At 46.7% G+C, this 25,410-nt stretch overlaps 1 protein-coding gene across 1 annotated transcript in view; it reads right to left on the bottom strand.

Annotated features, from left to right (window-relative positions):
• SLC8A2 (solute carrier family 8 member A2) overlaps positions 1 to 20,882 on the bottom strand; it is a 54,620-nt gene extending 33,738 nt beyond the window's left edge. Inside the window, exon 1 of the mRNA XM_026715411.2 lies at positions 20,820 to 20,882. The gene's annotated coding sequence lies outside the window, so the exon portion shown is untranslated. The remainder of the gene's footprint in view (positions 1 to 20,819) is intronic.
• Positions 20,883 to 25,410: the final 4,528 nt, after the last annotated feature.

The following is a 25,410-nucleotide window of genomic DNA, read 5'->3' as shown; positions in this document are numbered from 1 at the left end:
GAGAGAGAGAAAGACAGAGAGAGACAGAGAGAGAGGAAGACAGAGAGAGACAGAGAGAGAGAGAGAGAGGGAGAGGGAGAGAGAGGAAGAGAGAGGGGAAGACAGAGAGAGAGAGAGAGAGGAAGAGAGAGAGAGAGAGGAAGAGAGAGAGAGGAAGAGAGAGAGAGAGAGAGAGAGAGAGGAAGACAGAGAGAGACAGAGAGAGAGAGAGGAAGAGAGAGAGAGGAAGACAGAGAGAGACAGAGAAAAGGACCAAGAAATGAGCTTTCACCTTCTCACCAAAGTGGTACCTATTAATCTACTCGCATTTACATGCTTTCGAACCGCTATATGGCTATGGAGATTTTCATCCATCCAGGTCCCAAAGGCTTTTTTCTCTCTTTCTCCATATTTTATTGATTAAATTATTAAAACATTGGACACAGTGTGATTGTCCTGACATTCCTTTTTATCATGCATGTTATAATATATAATACATCTTTTATATACATTTATACATTTGTACAGTTGGTTTCTATCCATAATTACCCATTTTACAGATCCTGCTTTTTATTCTGGGTCCTTCCTTTCTCTTCCCACCATCGATAAAATTTATTCCATATCTTATAGTATTCTGCTTCATCCTTATTTTTTAATTCCAGAGTCAATCTATCCATTTCAGCACGTATCAATATCTTCTTTATCACCTCGCCTTCATCGAGAATTTCTCTCTCTTTCCATTTTGGGGCAAAAGTCATTCTTGCTGCCGTGATAATGTGTACCATTAGATAAATCTCCTCTTTACCATATCTTTCTGTCATAATCCCAAGTAAAAATAATTCCAGTTTATAATCTATGTCATCTCCTCTAATCCCAAAGGTGTGTTGTTGTTTTTCAAAGGCCACTGGACTTTCTTGGTTTTTCCCTGGAAGATGTTTCACTCCCCATCCAGGAAGCTTCTTCAACTTCTGACTGGGTGGTGGCGAATGGAAGGATTGGCGTTTTCTGCAGTCCTCTGAACCGAAGACTAGTACGTCTTTCCTTCCTCCACCGTTCAGTCGGAACTGGAGAGGCTTCTTGGGTGAGGAAAAACAAAGAAAGTCCAGTTGCCTCTTGAAAAAGCACTTGCGGGATTCTTCTGTTAAGCAAGGTTGCCTTGAGGAAAGATTGGGTGGCCAACAAAGGTAAGAAGAGAAGAGGAGAGGAGAGGAGAGGAGAGGAGAGGAGAGGAGAGGAGAGGAGAGGAGAGGAGAGGAGAGAAAAGAAGAGAAGAGATTAGAAAAGAAAAGAATGTTTATTGAGAATAGAGTAGAATACAGTAGAATAGAACAGAACAGAATAGAATAAATAGAATAGAATAGAATAGAAAAACAATAATAGAATGGAATGGAATATAATATAATAGAGTAGAATAAGAATAAAACAAGAATGGAACGGAATGGAATAGAATAGAAAATAGGATAGAAAAAAAGAATAGAATAGAATAGAAAATAGGATAGAAAAAAGAATAGAATAGACTGGAATGGAATGGAACGGAACGGAACGGAACAGAACAGAACAGAACAGAACAGAATAGAAAAACAATAATAGAATGGAATGGAATATAATATAATAGAGTAGAATAAGAATAAAACAAGAATGGAACGGAATGGAATAGAATAGAAAATAGGATAGAAAAAAGAATAGAATAGAATAGAAAATAGGATAGAAAAAAGAATAGAATAGACTGGAATGGAATGGAACGGAACGGAACGGAACAGAACAGAACAGAACAGAACAGAACAGAACAGAAAAACAATAATAGAATGGAATGGAATATAATATAATAGAGTAGAATAAGAATAAAACAAGAATGGAATGGAAAATAGGATAGAAAAAAGAATAGAATAGAATAGAAAATAGGATAGAAAAAAAAATAGAATAGACTGGAATGGAATGGAATAGAATAGAATAGAATAGAATAGAATAGAATAGAATAGAATAGAATAGAATAGAATAGAATAGAATAGAATAGAATAAGAAAGGGAATAGGATAGGATAGAAGAGATCTAGTGGGGTTTCCTGCCTGAGCAGGCGGGTGGACTAGAAGACCTCCAAAGTCCCTTCCAACTCTGTTATTCCATTCTGTTCTGCTCTCAATAAAGATTCTATTCTATTGTATTCTGTCTTTTTCTCCTATTCCTACTCTACTCTATTCACTGAATTTATTTGTCCCACCTCTCATAATCTCTGGGCAGCTTTTGAACAACTGCTAAGCAATCTGTCACATGTTGAGGACTACTTGTCCTCGATTCGAGTGTCCTGAGATATGTCTGGATGACGGTGGCTCCACGCTCCACCGCCGGCTCTCCTGGGGGGGGGGGGAGGAACAGGCTTTGCCCTGTGCTGAGCAGCTGCTGCCTAATATGGGATGTTTCCCGCCGCTTCTCCGGTTTCTGCCAGAGAACTGCTGCTGACTCAGGGCTTCCTCCAGCCGAGGGGCCTCGGGAAAGCAAGCTGGTTGGGAAATCCCTCCGACAGCCGCAGGGAGAAAATTGGGAGCTCCATTTCCTTCTCCAGGCGCTCAGGACCGCTTGAACTCCAGTTTGGATGATATTGAATTCTTTATTGTCACTGTACATATGTGCACAGTCTCCCCATACAACAAAATTCACATAACACCCGGAGACCAGACCCAACAGGTACACAGACACACAGACACACACATACACACACACATGACAATCCCCAAATACACACACACACTCATGTCAAAATTCCCTGCCCCCTAAAAACACACAAGGTGTTGTGATTCGCCAGTAGCCGGTGCAGACGGCAGCGGAATCGGACAGTGGAGAAGAACGGGGACCAGTCCGGGAGTCTGGGGAGGACTCGGACGAGGGTCCTGCGTGCGATGCAGAGATGGGGCCAGGATCCATCTGGGAGTGCGGTGCTGCCTCCGGAGCCTCTGGAGTCTGGCAGCAGCAAGGCCGAGGAACAAGGGGAGCCTGTTTCCAGTGTGCGTATGCACAGAGCTGTCAGAAGGCAAGAACAATTAAGACAAAAGGGGCGACTTGGAAGTAAGGCTGGGAAGTGATCGGCCCCTCCCATCAGACATAAAGGAGGAGCAAAGGGACAGGAATCTTTGCAGGAAGCAACTTCATTCGTACTGGTCGGTTTGAAACCTTGAAGCTCTGTGTGGACTTTGTACTTCGTTTGGCTTTTTACAGTTAATTTGGCACTTTAGTTGTTGGCAGCCATTCAAAGGAGAGAAAGGTGGGTGCTTATCTCGAGGGGCTGTTTGGGACTCATTACTGGCTGGGAATGAACATAATTCCCAGCCTTGAAATAAAACAACAGTTGTTTGGACTAAGCATGGGCTTAATTATTGTCTCAGGAAGCCTTGATCATAACACAAGTGTCCACACAACAGACCAAGCAATACTGTCCAACAGCTCACTGATGGTGGTCCTTAAGTTCATTGTTAAGTGTGCAATGATAGCTCTGGGATAAAAACTGTTGGAAAACTCGTGTGGTCCAAGTTTTAAATTGTTCTGTATCTTCTGCCAGAAGGCAGCAGTTCACAAAGATTATGAGCAGGATGGGCAGAGTCTCTGAGAACGTTGTGCAACTTCCTCAAACAGCGAGATGCAAAGATGTCGTCCAGGGCTGGTAGCTGGAGCCCCATGATATTTTATCCAAAACTACCTGCTGAAAAAGGCCACCAGATCTGAAACCCCTCATTTTGTCCACAACCAGGACAGGACAGAAGCCTGAGGCCGATTTGCAAAACGCCAAGGCTATGTGGCAAGCAGGAAAGCCACTGGATCCCTGGGCTGTGTGATCTTTCCTACTCGGTTAATTGTAAACTGCAATGGGGCAGTCTCACCTTTCTCAGGTCTAGCCACAGTTAGGATGATCTTCTGCAGAAGGTCAAATAAGTTTTCTGGTGGCCCCAAAGAGATTAACCCGCTGGAGCCCCAAACCTTTGCCTTCATTTTAGAATGAAAAAGTTGCCCTCCAATTACTGTATTTTTTTTTATTCTCTCTCTCTCTCTCTCTCTCTCTCTCTCTCTCCCTCTCTCTCTCTCTCCCCCCCTCCCTCTTCATGCTTTATCCTGTTTTGATTACTGAATACTAATTTGATTTTAATAATGACCTGCTGGTTTTCTTTAAAAGTCAGAAAAGATTTAACAACGTAAAATTAGACTAACATCAGGCTGAAAGTTATTGTCTAGCATATTCCATTTTACTCTCAAGTGCGTGACGTTTGGAAATTTCATTCCTGATGTGCTTTGTTCTCTTTTGGTTTCCTTGGTCGATCTTGATTTCCCCCTTTAATGAGACACGAATCAAAGGAAACAGCAACAACAGTAATTAAAAAAACCCACAGAGGTCATCTAGACCAGCCCGCTCTTCCTTGGTAGGGTGGGATGAATTGCACATAATGTTGAGACCATCAAACTTGTAAAACCTGGTAAATGTATAGATAGTCTTGACTTGCCAATGTTTGTTTAGCGACTGTTTGGAGTTATAATGGCACTGGGGGGCAGGGAAGCAACCTAGGTCTGGTCCTCATACTTACGACATGGCCACATCCTCAAAGTCCTGTGATTAAAATTTGGGCACCATCCAAAATTTGCAATCAACATATGCATTTTACCTATATATTTTCCCTAGTTTACATATGTATTTTACTGATATATTTTCCATATTTTGCACACACGTATTACCTGTATATGTTTCATATTTACGTATGTATTTTACCTGTGTATTCTACATACTTTACATACGTATTTTACCTATATATTTCACATATTTTACGGATATATTTTCCATATTTTGCACATGTATTTTTCCTATACATTTTCTATATTTTGCATATGTATTTTACCTATATATTTACATATTTTGCATATGTTTTTTACTGATATATTTTACATTTCTGCACATGTATTTTATCTATATGTTTCACATATTTTGCATACGTATTTCATCTATCTATTTTACATCTTTTGCACAGATATTTATCTTCCTCTTTGAAGGCAGGTTTGGAAATATGAAACATAAATAAATATGTTTTTTTTAAAGGGTGAGGCATGGATGAGATGGGGGTGTCCCCGTCTCTTTTATTATTATTATTATTATTTTTACTTCCCTGATGACCTGATTTTCTTTTTAATCGTTGACTTACACCTTTCGTTTAGGAAAATCAGACTGTCTCCCAACGAACAAGCAGAGGGTAAAGATGTGTTTTTTCTCTGATCTGCTGACACACTTTTGAGCCGAAGAGAGCCGACTCACCCTTCTTTGCAAAAAATAAAATAAAATAAATCAATGCAAAAAATATTATTCCGGAGAATGAAGGACACCGCACGCTTTCAAATGAGCTCAGTTCCCTGGGATCCATGTGCCGAACCACATCACTAAGAAGGAACTGACTTGCATCAAAAGCGAATTCCTGGTGCCGAGGTCTCCAACCTTGGCAACTTTAAACCTGGAGGACTTCAATTCCCAGGATTCTGGGAGTTAAAGTCCTCCAAGGCTCCAAAGTTGCTAAGGTTGGAGATCCCTGTCTTGGGATGTGTGTGTGTGTGTGTGTGTGTGTGTGTGTGTGCGCGTGCCCACCCTTTATCAGCCGGGAACGTCACGTCTGTGCCAACCCCATCTGCACCTTCTTTGGAAGGCCAGCTTTTGCAATCACTGCTGTGCTCAAGCCGTAGCAACGCTGCTGTTCCCGTAGCAACTGAACTATAAAAAGGATGCTAAACGCGGGGATATAAAAAGAAGGAGAAGCATGAGGGACGCTGTAACCAAATAAAAGAGGAACGGGGTTGGAAGGGACCTCGGAGGTCTTCTAGTCCAACCCCCTCTGCTCAGGGCAGGGAGACCCTAGGTGTGATGACCCAGGGTGGGATACAAAACAAACACAGTCACAGAAAACAGGTGAAGCCCCTTTTATTCCTTCACTTTGCTTCCAGGCTCCGAATATCCTTGACGGAAGACAAAAAAACTCCCACACAAACAGTTACAAGAAGAAGGGGAAAAAGCAACACAAACCAGGCAAGGTAAGGGCTGGAGGACGCCCACAGATAACTGAACACACACTGGGAAGGATGCCAAACTCAGAGAGGAACCATAAACTAGAGATATTTCCATGCTTTGTTTCCAGCGTTCGCCCGTACGCATGTCCGTCCTCTTATTCAGCTGTCACAGCTGCAGCCCACGAAGAGGATCAAGGCCCTCTCCTCCCAAGTAGGCCACATCTCTCCCTTATCCTCTCCTCCCTGTGTGCCCTAGGATGAAGAGGGGATGGGCCTGGGTCCTCCTCTGACTGCCCAGCCGGCCTCTGCCCTTCCCCAGCCTCCTCCACCAGCTACGGAGCCACACTTCCACTCCCTGTCGGCTGTTCCTCCTCTTACTCAGAGTCAGTCTCCACCAGGGTCATGACACTATGGCTATTTTTTTCAGACAAAGGGCTGTCCAATCTCTTCTTGAAAAACTTCCAGTTGTTGGAGCAGCCACAACTTCTGGAGGCAACTCCGTTTAGCTTCTTGCGATTAGCCAACACCGACAATCAACAAAAGGACAACCATTCATTTAATGACATTTAAAAAAAAAATAAAACTCTGCATTGGTAACAGGAAGGGCATCTGGCCAGTAAAGACTCAGCTCCATTCAGTTGCCCAGACTCCATCCCACTGCAAGGGATTATGGGGTCATTAAAAGAGGATGATTGTCAAGGGATCTATGATTACCTGGGTGAAAAACGTAGGCCATAATATAAATTTGGATGAGTGGGAAAAGACTTGGACCGAGAACTGGAAGCTGACTTTGTCGATGGCATTTAAGGAGAACCAATATAAAATGTTTTGTAGATAGCACTTAGCGCCGGCAAGACTGGCGAAAATGTATCCAAATATAAAACCGGAATGCTGGAAATGAAAATAAAAAATGGGAACCTTTTTCCATATGTGGTGGCAATGTATAGAGGTTAAAAAATATTGGAAGAAGATACGGAGATGGCTTTTTGAAATTACAAATTATAGATTGAATCTGGCACCAGAAATCTTTCTATTAGGTACGATTAAAGGGAATTTGAGGCAAGGAGAAAAGATATATTATTGTACACATCTTAACGGCAGCAAGAATCACCTTTGCACAAAGTTGGAAGAGCATTAAAATACCACCAGATGAAGCTTTAATTCAAAAAATAATGGATTGTGCAGAGCTAGACAAATTCACTATGGAATTAAGAGGCAAGGATGATCGAGAATATTATACGATATGGGATAGGTGGTATGAATGGGTGAAGAATAAAGATTAAAATGATGTACAGTCACAAAACAAGAAACATGTATATACAATGACACAAACACTGTTAATGGAAATGAGAGTTCTGTATTTTTGGTTTTTAAAGAATAAAAATTTATGGGGGAAAAAAGAGGATGATTTAATGACTTTTTAAAGTGACAATGGCACCGAATTCCCAGAATTTTCCAGCCAATCGGAAGTAAGGAAGTCCACCAGTCTTAAAGTTGCCAAGGTTGGACACCCCCGGTTTAAATAATACTGGCCTCCATATCCTGCCCAATACAAGTCGTTCTCTACTTACAACAGTGACCATTCATGGTTACAATGGCACTGCAAAAAGGGACTTATGACTTTCACACTTATGACTATTTCAACATCCTCATGGTCACGTGACCAAAAAGGTAGGCACCCAACTCATATTTAGGCTGCAAAGTGTGATTCTACCGTCTTGTTCTAAAGTAAAGCTGCTTTTAGCAATTGCGGTTCAAGAGTTTTGGTAAATAATATTCCATTTAGTTAAGGACACCACTACTTAGTTGTAAATGGTCCAAGAAAATCAACCATCAAATATCTATATCTTTCTATCTCATCTCATCTCATCTTCTCTATTTTCTTTCTTTCTATTTTTCTTTCTTTTTTTCATGCCTGTCTGTCTATTTCTTTCTTTCTTTCTTTCTTTCTTTCTTTCTTTCTTTCTTTCTTTCTTTCTTTCTTTCTTTCTTTCTTTCTTTCCTTCCTTCCTTCCTTCCTTCCTTCCTTCCTTCCTTCCTTCCTTCCTTCCTTCCTTCCTTCTTTCTTCTTTCTTTTTCATTCTTGTCTGTCTGTCTATCTATCTGTCTCTTTCATGTCTGTTTGTCTATCTGTCTATTTCTCTCTTCCTTTCTTGCCCAGGTCATGTGATCAACTTTCGAGACTTCATCACAAGCAAAGTCAACGGGGAGGTCAAATTCGCTAAACAACGGTGTTATTCGTTGAACACAACGGCAGCAATTCGCTCATAAGCAAAGAACGGTCATAAACGGGGGACAAAATCAGAGGGTTTTGTCCCAGTGTGTGATCTTTCTTGCCACACACGTTTCGCTTAGGAACAGAAAATTGTGATCGTAAGTTGAGGACGACCTGAATGAAGACTGAGAAGCTTGGGGGAAGGGGGATCGTGCAATGGACCAATTAGATGTGCTGAAGAGAAAGGCCAAGTCGAAGCCAAGGAGCCTTTCTACCATCCTTGTACAACTTTTAGGAGGTCTCCAAATTGCGGAACAGGGCCAGATATTCTGCCACCCTCCAACGAAAGGCTTAGAAGATATAACTCTCCCATTCAAGGGTTAGAAGAATCACTCGGCAATGTGCAACTCTGCAGGGTATGTTTTAATGGGCTGCTAGAAACCAGAAATATAAAATGAGCCATTCTGTCTGTTGGATAGCCGGCTCCCGGGCTGCCAGGTGAGATAGAGCTTTCCAAAGAATCCCTTTGAAATGCAACAAACAGGCCATCCTGAGCTGGGAATTCAGGAGTGTGAAGGCTAAATTTGCATGATGAATAGCAATAGACTTTATGGGCTATTTCACAGTGCTTACAACCCTCTCTAAACAGTTTACTGAATCAGCATTATTCCCCCAACAATCTGGGTCATCATTTTACTGACCACGGAAGGACGGAAGGCTGAGTCAATCTCGAGCCGGTCAGGATCGAACTGCTGGCAATCAGCAGAGTTAGCCCGCAATACTGCATTCTAACCACTGTGCACCATTGGAGGGAGGCAGGAAGGAAGAGGAAAAGGCAGAGCAATAGCACAGACTTATATACTGCTTCCTAGAGCTTTACAACCCACTCTAAGTGGTTGTACTGAATCAGCATTATGACCCCAACTATCTGGGTCCTCATTTGACCGACCTCGGAAGGACAGAAGGTTGAATCAACCTCGAGCCTGACAGAATCGAACTCCAGGCAGTGGGCAGAGTTAGCTGCAATGCTGCAATGTAACCACTGCCACTACCATGGCTGAAAAAAGTAAGTACGTTTAGCCTAATGGATAGAGAAAGGCTTAGGGGAGACATGACAGCATCTTCGAATACATATCCATTAGAGGAAAGGGGCTTGATTTACGCTAAAGATAGGATAAGAAGCAATGGATGGAAGCTGGTCAGAGGGAGATCCAGATTGGAAATAAGGAGGAATTTCCTGACAGGGAAAAGAGTTAATTGACGGGACAGCTTGCCTCCCAGAGTCGTGGCTGCTCCATTGTTGGAGATTTTCAAGAAAAGATGGCACAACTATTGGTGTAAAGACCCCTGCATTGGGCAGGGGGGTGGTTAGATTGGTACCTTCCAGCCTTAGGATTCTATAATGCTACGAATCCATGTTCTCTGGCACGTGTAGGTTTAGATCATGTTGGTTTAGAATTCTTTTTTATTGGCCAAGTGTGATTGGACACGCAAGGAATTTGTCTTGGTCCATACGCTCTCAGTGTACATAAAAGAAAAGACACCTTCGTCAAGTGTCAAGAATCATAAGATACAGCACTTAATAATAGTCATAGGGTACAATAAGCAATCAAGTCATACCAGATGTTTACTCAGATGTCTGCCATGGGGAACTGTCCAGCATTTCGGGAGTTATGTGGGATTTGGGGAGCTGTCCAGCATTTCAGGAGCTGTCCAGCATTTCAGGAACTATCCAGCATTTCGGGAGCTGTCCAGCATTTCAGGAGCTATTCGGGATTTTGGGAGCTGTCCAGTATTTCAGGAGCTGATCAGCATTTCAGGAGCTGTCCAGCATTTCAGGAGCTATTCGGGATTTTGGGAGCTGTCCAGTATTTCAGGAGCTGATCAGCATTTCAGGAGCTGTCCAGCATTTCAGGAGCTATTCGGGATTTTGGGAGCTGTCCAGTATTTCAGGAGCTGATCAGCATTTCAGGAGCTGTCCAGCATTTCAGGAAATAACCAGCATTTCGGGAGCTATTCGGGATTTTGGGAGCTGTCCAGCATTTCAGGAGCTGAAGGTAGAAAGAAGTCTCTAGCCTTCCTCGTTTCCAGGAAGGAGAAACCAGGACTTCTAGTTTCCAACATAAACATTCCTGTAATTAACATAATAGCCTCATTAAGTGTATCTGGGTGAAACACCAATTAAAAGATCCGGGAGTCTCGTTCTACCAGAGGACAACAATGGGCCTTGAATTAACATGTCTCCCCTTTCCGATTGAGGGTTTGCTACTTCTTAATAACTGCCTTAAGCTGCCTTCATGACTAATACAAGCACACAGACACACACTGACACACACACACAGTGGCACATTCAAGGCTGGGAATTCAGATGGTGTGTTAAGGCAGCAACCGACTCTTTGGGGAAGGAGAGTGGGTCTGCCAGGGGTTTTTGGACAGGTGAAAGGGACAAAGAAGAGGGGGGGCCAAACAGGAACATGGCCCAACAGGTGAGATCAAGGCAGACCTGTTTTAAGGGCCCCAGCTGGAATCCTATTGGCTGCCTCCTGTCAGCCCCTGGTTGGTGGGTTTGCAACCAGCAAACGTTGAGGGGGGGCACTGTGGCATATCCCAGAAAAGGCCCACCATTCCACCTTTTGGCCCGGTTGGGAAGTGGCTTCCCAGCTCAGAGACAACGGCACTGAAAAGAGGTGAGTCCTTTCTAGGCGGTGATTGTATTTAATGCTCCTTTCTTTTCCTATTTTCCTGACCAGAACAACAGTCCCGTGAGGTGGGTTGGGCTGAGAGAGAGCGACTGGCTCAAAATCACCCAGTCAGCTTAATGCCTCATGCAAAACTAGAACTCTCATTCTCCTGGTGAATGGCCCAAAGTCACATCTAGCTCTCATGCCTCATGCAAAACTAGAACTCACAGTCTCCTGGTGAATGGCCCAAAGTCACATCTAGCTCTCATGCCTCATGCAAAACTAGAACTCACAGTCTCCTGGTGAATGGCCCAAAGTCACATCTAGCTTTCATGCCCATGCAAAACTAGAACTGAAAGTCTCCTGGTGAATGGCCCAAAGTCACATCTAGCTTTTATGCCTAATGCAAAACTAGAACTCACAGTCTCCTGGTGAATGGCCCAAAGTCACATCTAGCTCTCATGCCTCATGCAAAACTAGAACTCTCATTCTCCTGGTGAATGGCCCAAAGTCACATCTAGCTTTCACGCCTAATGCAAAACTAGAACTCACAGTCTCCTGGTGAATGGCCCAAAGTCACATCTAGCTTTCATGCCTAATGCAAAACTAGAACTCACAGTCTCCTGGTGAATGGCCCAAAGTCACATCTAGCTCTCATGCCTAATGCAAAACTAGAACTCACAGTCTCCTGGTGAATGGTCCAAAGTCACATCTAGCTTTCACGCTTAATGCAAAACTAGAATTCACAGTCTCCTGGTGAATGGCCCAAAGTCACATCTAGCTTTCATGCCTCATGCAAAACTAGAACTCTCATTCTCCTGGTGAATGGCCCAAAGTCACATCTAGCTCTCATGCCTAATGCAAAACTAGAACTCACAGTCTCCTGGTGAATGGCCCAAAGTCACATCTAGCTCTCATGCCCCGTGCAAAACTAGAACTCACAGTCTCCTGGTGAATGGCCCAAAGTCACAACTAGCTCTGATGCCTCATGCAAAACTAGAACTCACAGTCTCCTGGTGAATGGCCCAAAGTCACATCTAGCTCTCATGCCCGTGCAAAACTAGAACTCACAGTCTCCTGGTGAATGGCCCAAAGTCACAACTAGCTCTGATGCCTCATGCAAAACTAGAACTCACAGTCTCCTGGTGAATGGCCCAAAGTCACATCTAGCTCTGATGCCTCATGCAAAACTAGAACTCACAGTCTCCTGGTGAATGGCCCAAAGTCACATCTAGCTCTCACGCCTCATGCAAAACTAGAACTCACAGTCTCCTGGTGAATGGCCCAAAGTCACAACTAGCTCTGATGCCTCATGCAAAACTAGAACTCACAGTCTCCTGGTGAATGGCCCAAAGTCACATCTAGCTTTCATGCCTCAGTGCAAAACTAGAACTCACAGTCTCCTGGTGAATGGTCCAAAGTCACATCTAGCTCTCATGCCTCATGCAAAACTAGAACTCACAGTCTCCTGGTGAATGGCCCAAAGTCACAACTAGCTTTGATGCCTCATGAAAAACTAGAACTCACAGTCTCCTGGTGAATGGCCCAAAGTCACATCTAGCTCTCATGCCTCATGCAAAACTAGAACTCACAGTCTCCTGGTGAATGGCCAGACACTTTTCCCACTATACAAAGCTGAAATGTCTCTTTATTTTTGTTCTAGGACAATATTCTTCTTTTGGAAAATAGTGCACAGAGGTCCTTCCAAGTGGGGGAAGAAACCAAAAGTTAGAAGTCAAACCATTTCCTCTTATTGTTTAGAAGTTCTTGCGGATGGATGTGCCCAAAATCAATACTAACATTTATTGTGGCCTTCCGGAAGAAAAAGTCTTTAGATGACAATCATTCCCTTCCCCTCTTTGGAAGTACATGGGGATTAGCAGACGTCTGAATTACCGCAAATCGGCAAGGCAAGGGAGAAAATTAGTCAAAATTAAATAGGCCTTTTCTCATTAATTCACAGGCGGGCTTCCAAATGCATTGCAGGTCAATAAAGCCTCATTAGAGAGGGGTGGAATTTAATACCCTCTTGAGAGCTGTGTGTTCCGTGTGGGAGAAACGGACATTATTCCTAGACAAAGCACATGGCCGGCTCGTCTCACATGTGCTCCCAAGAGGGGATCAGCATCCCATGCTAAAGGGACAGTGATGGGCTCCAATTGAACGATCCCAACTCACGTCATCTCTGCCGCTAGAAACAGTTGCTAGGGAACTCCTTTGGGCCCGCCCACTTTACACAGCCTACGCTCTTGCACACATATCTGTCTAGAATCAATGTGCAAAGAACATCAGCGATAGATGCATTGCTCCTATTAAGACAGCGTTTCTCCAACTTGGCAACTTGGAGAGGAGTGGGCTTCAACTCCCAGAATTCCCTAGATAGCCAATGAACTTAATATCTGCGGACTTTAATTCCCATGCCTCAGGCATGGAAACTGGCTGGGTGACTTTGGGTCCATAAACAGGAGAATGTGAGTTCTAGTCCTGCCTTCGTTATGAAAGCTGGCTGGGTGACTTTGGATCAATCACCAAGAGACTGGGAGTTCTAGTCCTGTGTTAGGCACAAAAGCCAGCTGGGTGACTTTGGGCCAACCACCCAGGAGATGGGGAGTTCTAGTCCTGCCTTAGGCATGAAAGCCAGCTGAGTGACTTTGGGCCAATCACCAGGAGATGGGGAGTTCTAGTCCTGCCTTAGGCATGAAAGGCAGCTGGGTGACTTTGGGCCAATCACCCAGGAGATGTTGAGTTCTAATCCCACCTTAGCCATGAATGCTGGCTGGGTGACTTTTTGGGTCAATCAAAAACCTCCAGTGATGGAGCACTTACAATTTCTGGAGACAAGCTGGTTCATTGTCCTCCCTCCCTGTCAGGAAATTTCTCCTGAGTTCTAAGTTGCTTCTCTCCTCGATTAGTTTCCATCCATTGTTCCTTGTCCTGCCTTCAGGGGCTTTGGAGAAGAGGCTGACCCCTTCCTCTTCTTTATGGCAGCCCCTCAAATATTGGAACCTGTTATCACGTCCCCGCCCACTAGGCCTTTGTTTCTTTAGATTAGCCAAATCCAAGTCCTGCAACTTTTCTTCATATACATAAAAAGCCTCAAAAGAGATGGCAGCTTTAGCAAGGTCAGCATTCCATTTTTTATGAACAGATTTTAGACCAGAACGCTTTCTTAGAGAAACTTAACCCATAACCTTGCAGTTATCACCATGCCAAAAATACAACTTTAAATCTGGACTCCTGCCAACATCACTTCTTCTTTGGTGACCAGGATGGCAAATTACAGGACTGGAGGAAGGGAGAGGGGGACACTGGGAACGTCTGCGTGTTTAAATTTTGAAATATGATATATGCCTACAATGTTGCATCTACAAAGATGCCATATTATAAACGGTTTTAGGCATTAAAAAAAAAAAACCCCAAACAAACCAGAAAATCTGCATTCAGAAAAGGAGACGCTTTTTCTGTTTCCTGGAGTTTCTCATTTGTATGAAATCGGTCCAAATACCCACCGTTCAGGCTGTTGTTTTTTGCATTAATATTTTAATGCACTCGGGTACAGGTTACTTCAAACATATGCATTTCTATTTGCAATTTTCTTTTTTGCTTTTCCTAAAACTTCTGGAGATCTCATTTCCATAAATATTTGGACAGACTTTTCCTTATTCTATCCAGCACCGTTATATCTTAAAACGAAACACCAATATTCAGAGAACGATGAATTTTGAATACGTACGGTTGGGAAATGCAAAATGCATTCTAGTGGGGATTGGGGGCACTCTGCCCCACGTAAGTTCTGTAGCATCTCCAGGGCTCCAGTTTAATTTTCAGAGGCAGGAAAAATAAAAGCTGACATTTTGTCGTTTGCCAGAATGTCTTTTGCGCGTGTCTCTTCCCTTTCCGTAGTGGAATAAGGTGGCAAATTGGATCACAGCCAGCCCAGGGACAAATATCTATCAATTCATTCTGGGTGTTGCCTGTTCGTCTGTGGGAAGATAATTTTACAGTTTGCAGAAAGAGGGAAGCTTCAGGAGATCACAAAAGAGAGAATTTGACAAGCCACAGCAGGGGAGGCAAAGAAAACAGGGGACTTTCACTGGGGAAAATATGGGAAGGGGTTACAAATACTGTACGACAGCAAGCAGGGCAGGGTAAGTGTCTTTTCTGATGGCAGAGAAAGGTGTGGGATAGATCTCTTCCACGTTTTAATGCTTGCACGGACTCATCTGTGTGTGTGTGTGTGTGTGTGTTTTTCCGAAGCAGATTGGGACTTGTTACTAAGGATATCTGTCTCTTGGAGTAGAAAGGTAGTTGGTGTAAAATTACTCACGCCCTGCATGGTTCGGTTTCCTCCTTTGGGGTGGGGTGGAGAAAGCACAGGAGTGCGTTCCCAGATACTTGAAGGACCGGACTTAAGAAGTGGCGTTTGAATGAGATTATCTTATCAAGTAGATTGTGTCTTCTTTATTTATTATATCCTGTCTTTATTGTTTTATGAGTAACTAGTGAACAACTGTAATATAGCTTCCTCTTCCTGTTTTCTTCACAACCTGTGGGGTTAGCTGGGCTGAGAGAGAGAAGGGGGGACTGATCCAAAGTCAGCCAGCTGGTTTCATGCCTAGAGTGGAACTAGAACTCACTGTCACCTGGTGATTGGTCCAAAGTCACCCAGCTGGCTTTCATGCCTGGAGTGGAACTAGAACTCACTGTCTCCTGCTGATTGGTCCAAAGTCACCCAGCTGGCTTTCATGCCTGGAGTGGAACTAGAACTCACTGTCTCCTGCTGATTGGTCCAAAGTCACCCAGCTGGCTTTCATGCCTGGAGTGGAACTAGAACTTCCTGTCTCCTGGTGATTGGTCCAAAGTCACCCAGCTGGCTTTCATGCCTAAAATGGGAGTAGAACTCCCTGTCTCCTGGTGACTGGCTAATAGTCACTCAGCCAGCTTTCATGTCTAAGGTGGGACTAGAACTCGCCGTCTCCTGGTTTTTAGCTTTCACCACTAGACCAAACCAGTTCTACTAGCATGTGCGCCTATAAGTTTTAGAAGCGATCCATGAGGATGCACAAACACAGACTCAAAGTGAAGATTGTCTGTCTCCCAAAGTTTGTTTCAGGATATTCCCAGGTTGGGCAGGGCGATGAATGTTGAGCCTGCTTTTTCCTTTTTGAAGAACCTTAATCCGATAGACTGCCCCTAAACAGGGAATCTCCTTTAAAACCACCTGGGGTGGTTATCAGGTCTTTTGGGATGTTTCCTCCTAATTTAATGAGGCATTGAACAAGATAAACCACCCCACGGATTTGGCTCCTTCGTAGCCTTTGCTGAGTTATGGGAAGACTAATCAGTTCTCACCCCCCCGCTGAATAGCTACAATCCTGGAGTAAGGGACATTCAGTCTTTGGGATGGTACTTTGGTATCTGACCAGAGGAGGAGGAGGCCGTGAATTCGATCCAAGGGAGAGGCAGATATTTCTCTCTCTGGGCAGAATGAGAATCTCTCTGCTGAATCAAAAACTCCACCCTGGTATAGGGCAGTGATGGCTAACCTTTTCCTAAAGTGTGCGTGCTGCACCCATGGTGAAATGCCGACAATCAGTTGGCTGGCGAGAGGTGTGTGCGCGGATACGTAGTAGGGCTCTTCCGGGCGACCTCTCATGTGCCGGCAGAAATGGCTCTGCGTGCCACTTCCGGCATGCTTGCCAGAGGTTCCCCGTCACGGGTTATAGGGTCTCCTGCTTGTGCAAGGGGTTGAACCAGAATATGTCCAAGGTTTCAATGCTCAGGCAGTGCTTAGTCCCTCCCAATTCTATTACCCTGTTTACAAAACCAGTCGGGCACTTTGGCTTCACTGCCACATCTTGTGTGAGAAATGGGACAGGCCCATTAGTTAGTTTAGTTTAGTTGATTGGCATTGCACCTCGTACGATGGCATTAAACGCCATCTTCAATATACATTATAAGTGTAAAAATAACACGCAAACACACCTCCTTCGCATTCTATGCATTGAATTGAAAACCCCTGATATGGCATTAATATTGCACTACTCAGTAGAATTCAACAGAGTTACTGCCCTGGGATAGAAGCTGTTTTTCAGCCTGTTTGTCCTTGTTTTTATTATTGTTCTGTACCGTCTGCCAGATGGTAATACTTTAAAAAAAGGGGGTGCCCAGGATGAGATGGATCTTGGAGAATGTTTTGAACTTTCTTAAGGCGGTGGGAGCTCTAAAGCTCTTCCAAAGAGGGGAGAGGGCAACCCATGATCTTCTGGGCAATGACTTTAACCCTCTGGAGTGCTGTCCTATGTTTGCAATTGGCAAACCATACACAGGTGCAGTAAGTTAAGATACTCTCTCTGGTGCAACAGCAGGGGTGGGATTCTACCAGTTCACACCTATTTGCTAGAAACGGTTGTTTTAATTCTAAGCAGTTCAGAGAACCGGTTGTTAGAAGAAATTACTGGGCTAATTCTGTAAGGAAGGCAGGAAGGAAACATTCTGGTGTTGCTTACAGAAACTGCCTCTCCATTAACCCTTATTACAGTCTTGGCAGGACTGGACTTCCTGTCTCAGGAACTTCTCTGGAGTTTTTTTCCCCCTCCTTTGCTGGTACTTTGCTTGTGTGGAGTGACCATTCAAGGTTACAATGGCACTGAAAAAAGTGACTTATGACCATTTTTCACACTCATGACTGTTGCAACATCCCCACTGTCATGAGAGGCCAGGCGAGGAGAGGCGTGCCTCGATGTGAGTGATGTTGAGTTGGCCACGCCCAGCCAATAACATGACCACCAAGCCACGTCCACCCAGTCACATGACCACCAAGCCATATACACCCAGTCACATGACCACCAAGCCACTCCCACCACCTAAACCATGCCCATAGAACCAGTTGTTAAAATTTTTGAATCCCACCCCTGTGCAGCGGTAGAAGGTCACCAGCAGTTTTCCATTCAGTTGTTGTTTCCTGAGAAACCTCAGGTGTCTAATCTCTGCTGGGCCCTTTTGACCAGGGCTGCAATGTGAGCCCCCCAGGTCAGGTCCTCTTTTAGGGTAACACCCAGAAACTTAAAACTGGCCCCTTGCTCCCCTCGGTCTCCACTGAGAAGCCAGGACTGGAGGTCTGATCTGCTCCTTCTAGAGTCCAGTATAAGCTCCTTGGTCTTATTGGTGTTGAGGACCAAGTTATAGCGCATAAACCTCTTTCCTGTCTTCGCTAAGAAAGACTTCAAGGCACGGAGAGGTAATCCTTGGTTTACAACGGTCGGTTTAGTGACCGTTCCAAGTTACAGCGGCACTGTAAAATAAAATGGCTTAGGACCGCCTGTCACACTTTACGATGGTCGCAGCCTCCCCCAAACGGCCGTGTGATCAACATTCAGACGCTCGGCAACCTGGTTTGTATTTTTGGCAACCTTCTGAACAGCCAAGTGACGGGGGAAGTTGCTAACTTATCAACTGCAGGGGTGCCTGTCACAAACATGGCAAGAAAAGGCCGTTAAAAAATAATAATAAAGGAGCAAAAGTCACTCTGGTTTAGCGACAGAAATGTGTGTGTGTGGGGGGCTCAATGGCAGTCGTAAGTCCAGGACAACCTGGATTCCCTACATCTGGAGAACACCAGGTGGAAGACCTTCCTCTTCCTCCTCCTTCCTCTTCCTCCTCCCCTCTTCTTCCCCTCTTCCTCACATCCACTGGTTGTTTGATAGAGGGATGAAAATAATCCCTGTCAAACACACACACACACACACACACACACACACACACACCCTCCTTGTGGGCAGATGACAGCACAAAACCCCACAAGACGACCATTTTAGGCACTTGAAGAGACTTCAAAGCCAGAAAACATCCTCCCCCCTCCCCCCCCCATCCAACACCTCCCTCCCTTCTCTGGTGCAGCCGAGAGGTGTCATGGTTTGGAAGGATTTCTGCAATTCCACCCTTCTCCTTTTTTTTTTTTCCAACGAAGGAGGCTCCCACACAGGGACATTGCCTGCTCAAGCACCCGCAGCCTAGACTTAGACTTAGATTCAGCAGATTTCCTGATTTTCACAATATCATAGTAAGCAACGTCTATAATGTCTGCTTGATATAAGCTAAGGAACTTCTGCTAAGGATAAGAATACTTTTCTGGTCACTTTCCAGCCTGCTTCAGTTTGGAACCCCAACAGCCGGTGTATCCTGCCAAGCTTGGAATCCGGGCACCCGGAGGCCAAAAGATGGACAATTGAGATTTAAAACAAAAAACAAAACAAAACGAAAACCAAACATATCTCTCTCCTCCTCCTTCCTCCTCCTCCCTCTTTCTCTTCCTTCCTCCTCCTCCCTGCTCCACTCTTCCTCCTCCTCCTCCTCCTTCCTCCTCCCCTCCTTCCTCTCCTCCTCCCTCCTTCCTCTTCCTCCTCCCTCTTCTTCCTTCCTCCTCTTCCTCCTCCCTCCTCCCCTCTTCCTCCTCCCCTCCTTCCTCTTCTTCCTCCCTCCACCCTCTTCCTTTTTCTCCTCCTCCTTCCTCTTCCTCCTCCTCCTCCTCCCTCCTCCTCCCTCTTCCTCTTCCTTCTCCTCCCCTCTTCCTCCTCCTCTTCCTCCTTCCTCCTCCCCTCTTCCTCCTCCTCCCCTCCTTCCTCTTCCTCCTCCCTCTTACTCCCTCCTCCCCTCCTCCTCCCTCTTCCTCTTCCTCCTTCCTCCTTCCTCCTTCCTCCTCCTCCTCTTCCTCCTCCTCCCCTCCTTCCTCTTCCTCCTCCCTCTTCTTCCTCCTCCCCTCTTCCTCACATCCATTGGTTGTTGAAAACTCCAGGAATCTGGATGGAAGCTGCTCAAGACGAAAATACACGTCGCTTTAAAGGCATTTAACGGGCAGCCTGCGTTGCTATTCCTACATCTTCGACGTTTCAGAAACCTGCCGGGCCACCGAGCTCCCCCAGAGACCCATATTTGCAACTTTTTTGGGGTGGGGTGGAGGAGATTCAACCCCCCTCTGCCAATTCCCAGAGGCAGCTATTTCCCTGCATGGATGTATACAGGACCCCTTAAAGGTATGCTTGCTCGACGCATCACCCTTCCTCTCCCCCCCCCACCCCCCCCCGGCCCCCCCAAACCCCATCGTTCGTGCCTTCGCCCCCTGCCCCATTCCGTTGGCCCGGCGAACCACAAAACAATTTGAGGCTGGTGAGAGGGACGGGTGGGGGATAAGGCTGGAGGTCTATTCGCCCCCTCCCCCCCCGCCCCTGCCCCGCCCGTACCGCGGGAAAGAGGTGGAAATCGATCTTCTCAGCACCTCGGAAGTTGTGTCTATAGCAACTGTCCTAACCCGATGCCTAGGAGACACCCAGGGAGACAGAGAAGGAGGTGAAAATAATGATGATAATAATAATAATAATAATAATAATAATAATAATAATAATAATAATAATAATAATAATAACAACAACAACAACAACAACAACAAGAACAACAACAACAACAACAACAGGATATAAGGGGAGAAGGTTGGCGTTGCTTGCTCCTTTGAGTTGGTTCTTTCCCATTGGGGGAGGGGGGGGGGAGGGAGGGAGGAGACCCCTCTCTTTCCTACCCTCCTCTTTGTAAACCCCAGCTGGGTCTCGGTCCTAACTGGTCAACAGTTCCTCGATGGGGGTTAAAGCCCTCCCTCCCTCTCTCTCTCCCTCCCTCCCTCCCTCGATTTTGCTCCCACCCCCGTTGTAGCCCGGGTGGGGATCCCCCTGCAAGGAGGAGACGGAGGGAGCTCCGGGGGTGACCCAGCCCAGCCCAGGGCTGGAGAGGTGGGGTCCGAGCGGAACCCCAACAGGGCTGCGGAGGGCTAGGCTGGGCAGCCGGCGAAAGGGCTGGGCTGGAGCTGAGCTTAAAGCCCAGCCCCGGGGAAAACAGGATCGAGCCCCGCCAACCGCGGCGACCGCCACTTACCTTCCAAGCCCCTTGCCTCCACCCCGATGGCTGAGCCGAGCTGGGTCACTTCTCGGCCATGCGGGCGGGTGGCTCAAGTGGGGCGGCCGGCAAGGCGGGAGGGGGGAACCCCCCGAGATAGGAGCCCCGGGAGAGCGGCTGCTGGCAGAGAAGCGGCCCCAGCCAGCCAGCCAGCCCGCCCGCCCGCCCGCGTGCCTCGCTCGCAGCCGAGAGAGCCCGCCTCTGGGGGAGGCAGCGAGGGCTGGAGGGAGGCGGGGAGGAGGAGGAGGAAGAGGGGAGGAGGAGAGAAGGGAGGGAGGAGGAGGAGAGGAAGGAGGAGGAGGAAGAAGAGGAATAGGGGAGGGGAGGAGGAGGAGGAAGAGAAAGAAGGAGGAGGAGGAGGAAGGAGGAGGAAGAGGAATAGGGGAGGAGGAGGAGGAGGAGGAGGAGGGAAGAGGAGGAAGAGGAAGGAGGGGAGGAGGAAGGATGAGGAGGAAGAGGAATAGGGGAGGAGGGAGGTGGGAGTGGAGGAGGGAGAGGAGGAAGAGGAAGGAGGAGGAGGGAGGTGGAGGAGGAAGAGGAATAGAGGGGAGGAGGAGGGAAGAGGAGGAAGAGGAAGGAGGAGGAGGAAGGATGAGGAGGAAGAGGAGGGAGGAGGGAGGAGGAGGAAGAGGAGGAAGAGGAAGGAGGGGAGGAGGAAGGATGAGGAGGAAGAGGAATAGGGGAGGAGGGAGGAGGAGGAGGGAAGAGGAGGAAGAGGAAGGAGGAGGAGAAAGAGGAAGGAGGGAAGAGGAGGAAGAGGGGAGGAGGAGGAAGAGGGAGAGGGCTGGTCAGCTGGGACTGGGACCCCCGGGAGGGTCTGTGGAGGGAGCCAGCGCACCCCAATGCCAGGTATTCGACAAAATAGAAGCGGGAACACAAAGTCGCCCAGCAAAAGGTGGGGGAACTACAAGTCCCATCATCTCCAGAGGCTGAATCTATCAGGGGTCCTCGGACAAGCAGTGTCTGGAATGCCTTGGCAGGAGAGGTGGGACATAAAGGGTTAATAACTCTGCCGGTTGTTTTCCTCCCGGAAGAGCCATTTCAGCACCACGGAGAGTCGGACAGCTCCCCAATTCCGGAGGCTCCAATTTTATTTCTTGCTTTCAAATTGGCCGATTTTATATTTCTACTTCCATCCTTCCCAAGTCCGTTCAGGAAAAAAGCCACCCCTGAAAGCTGAAAGGTTTAGCCTTTTGGCCTAACAGGATGCAGGACTCGAATCCAAATCCTAGCCGGCAGTCCTGGTGCACTTCTTTCCCAGTAGAAATTATGTATTCGATTTTTATCCTGCCTTTTATTACTTTATAGGTGACTTGAGGCAGCGGACATTACTCATACAGGTCATCCTTGACTTAATTCAGCCCAAGTGTTTAGTTGTTAAGTGAGACATTTGTTAAATGAGTTTTCCCCCCATTGTACGGCCTTTTTTGCAACTGTTGTGAAGTGAATCACCGCAGCTGCTAAGTTAGTAATGAGGCTGTTAACCAGAAAATCTGGTTTCTTCCCCATTGACTTTGCTTGTCAGGTCACAAAGCGGGATCACACGAGCCCACAACCGTCATAAATAAGAATCCAAGCTCCTGGACTTTTGATTACGCGACCACGGGGATACTGCAACGGTCATAAGTGCGAAAAACAATCATCTGTTGCTTTTTTTTTGGTGCCCTTCGGTCACTAAATGAATTGTTGTAAATCAAGGACTGCCTGTACTCCTTCTTCCTCCTATTCTCCCCACGACAGCCCTGTGAGGTGGGTTGAGCTGAGGAAAAAGCGATCTCCCTGTTCTGACCAAGGCTTCCCGAGACCGTAATTAAGCGCACGCTTAGTTAAAACAACTCTTGTTTTATTTCAACGCTGGGAATTATGTTCATTCCCAGCCCGTAATGAGTTCCAAACAGTCCCTCGAGATAAGCACCCACCTTTATCTCCTTTGAATGGTTGCCAACAAGTAGAGTGGCAAATGAATTATAAAAAACCAACCGAAGTACAAAGTCCACACAGAGCTTCAAGGTTTAATCTGAACAGAGCGAACAACCTTGCTTCCTGCAAAGGTTTCTTCACCTTTGTCTGTCCTTTATACCTTATGGGAGGGGCAATCACCTCCAAACCTTACTCCTGTGTTGCCCTGTTTCAGCTGCTCTTGCCTTCTAGCAGCTCTACGCACGCACACACACTGGGAACAGGCTCCCCTTGTTCCTCTTCCTCGCTGCTGCCAGACTCCGGAGGGAGCACCCCACTCCCAGATGGTCCTGGCCCCATCTCTGCATCGGACGCAGGACCCTCGTCCGAGTCCTCCCCAAATTCCCAGACTGGTCCCCGTTCTTCCCCACTGTCTGATTCTGCTGCCGTCTGTACAGGCTGCCGGCAAATCACAACATTCCCTTTCCAAATCTCAAAAATGGGAACATTGGACATTTTCCTTCTTAGACAAGTCTCAAATCCCAGAAGGGCTGGAAATTCTGGGGGTTGGTCCCACACATTTGGAGGCCCGCAACACAGAGAATGTTGGGCAAAAGGCTGGAGAAGGGAGAAACTGTAACTCTCTTGGAAGTGAGACAAACTGCACTCTCTTGGGAGGCAAAACACCTCATTCCCCAACACAGGTCATTTTCAACTTACGCCTCTGATCGAGCCCAGAATGACCATTGTATGCCACGTGTGTCATTAAATGGATCACATGACCACGCCCAATGTTAGGGCTTTGGCAGGGGTTACGCCAATGTGGGGTTTGTTAAACAAATGCAGGATACCCGGAAACTGGGGGAGTCCAAAATGGCTGTCATGGGTCTGCTGGTTGCTGCAAATTGCTGTCAATCAAGTTGGTTGCCAGGTGCCTAAAATGCGGTGTGTCTGTCAGGGGTGCGAGCAGAATTTGTGTGTAGAATTTCAAAACAGGGTCGTCTCTTTTGGGGGGATTGAAGGGGGGAAAGGTTCGTCGTAAGTTCGAATGGTCATTAAGTGTGATTTCCCTGCTTGTGATGAAAGGTCTCAAACGGAAGGAGAATCCATCGCTTCTCCAGGCAGGCAATTCCCCTCCCTCGACACCTCCAATGCTTCTTTCTCCCCCATTTATTTATCTATTTATCTTTATTTATCTTTATTTATCGTCGACCTGCAATATCTCCGTTCTTGGCTGTCCGTCTGCTTTCCAAAAAGCAACGGTTTAATTCTGCTCCGTTTTTCTGCAGAGCAGCTGTTCAACCCCATCACGGATCCCCTTAATCTCCTCACCAGGATCAATCAAAGCCTGGGCTCCTTCGAGGGATCCTAAGAAAGATCTAGATTTCCTCCTTTTCGGCAAAGGTTTGCAATCCCAAGTCCTCGCTTCCTGCAGCTTTTAAGAAGCTGGTCACAATACAGGTTTCGAGCCCTCCGCAAAATTGGATTCCTGGATGTCAACAGCCTGAGGCGCACATGCACGAATACACACGCACACACACACACACACACACCTCCGTCCCCCAGGAGATACGCTGTTGTGTGACTTATGCAATGCAAGGAACTCTGGCTCCGCCTCCTTCCCAGACGTGGGGTGATTTCCCCTCGCCAGAAGCCGAGGCGCCTGAATGGCCCACGCTTCCCACAGGTGAAGACAAAATGCAGGTGGTGTGCCAAGGAGACCCTGGAGGGGGCGGGGGAGGGGCTTCCTGGCCTGACAAGGGCAGGGCTCTGGTCACCCCACCCTCTTCGCAGCAGGCTAAGATACCACACACACACACAAAAACCCCTTCCTAATTACAATGCTGCAAACTTCATCTCTTTCTCCCAAGCCATCTGTTCTCATCTGCTAGCCAAATCTGGAACACAGACAGCTCTGTCGCCATGCAGAGGAAGAGGAGGGAGGAGGAAAAGGAGGAGGGAGGAAGAGGAGGAGGGAGGAAGAGGAGGAAAAGGAAGAGAAAAGGACACCCAGACATATATACCTACACCCAGACACACACACACACACACATAAAGATTCCCCTTGCACAAGTGTACTAGTCATTTCTGGCTCTAGGGGGCGGTACTCATCTCCGTGACAAAGTCGAAGAGCCAGCGCTGTCCGAAGACGTCTCCGTGGTCACGTGGCTGGCAGGACTAAACGCCGACGGCTCACGGAACGCTGTTCCCTTCCCACCAAAGGGGTCCCTGTTTTTCTACTTGCCTTTTTTTTTTTTTAACATGCTTTCGAACTGCTAGGTTGGGCAGAAGCTGCTGGGACAAGGAACGGGAGCTCGCTCCGTTAGGCGGCGCTGGGGGTTCGAACCGCCCAACTGCCGGCCTTTCTGATTGACAAGCTCAGCGTCTTAGCCCCTGAGCCATCGCGTCCCCGTTCCATCGGCTTAGGAGGGGGACAAATGAGGGACAGAAAGACCAGGAGTAAGGAAGGGGGATCAGAAAGGAGAGATTCTAGGGGGCAAATATCTTTAGGGTTCGGACGACAGCACAAAAAAGGGGGGGACTTGGGCCATTCAAAGGCCTGGAGTGAGGTGCTTCCTTGCCTCTGGCTGTCTCCCTCGGATACTTTTCTTCCGTTCCGTTGTAAGGCGGAGAGGCCCTTACTCTCAAGAAGCTCTGGGGAACGGCCAGG

This window comes from Pseudonaja textilis, chromosome 10 (genome assembly GCF_049901715.1).
Source record: "Pseudonaja textilis isolate UNSWEBS1 chromosome 10, rPseTex1.2, whole genome shotgun sequence".
NCBI lineage: Eukaryota > Metazoa > Chordata > Lepidosauria > Squamata > Elapidae > Pseudonaja > Pseudonaja textilis.
Note: the sequence above shows the minus strand (reverse complement) of the source record. Positions and strands in the feature narration are given on the sequence as shown.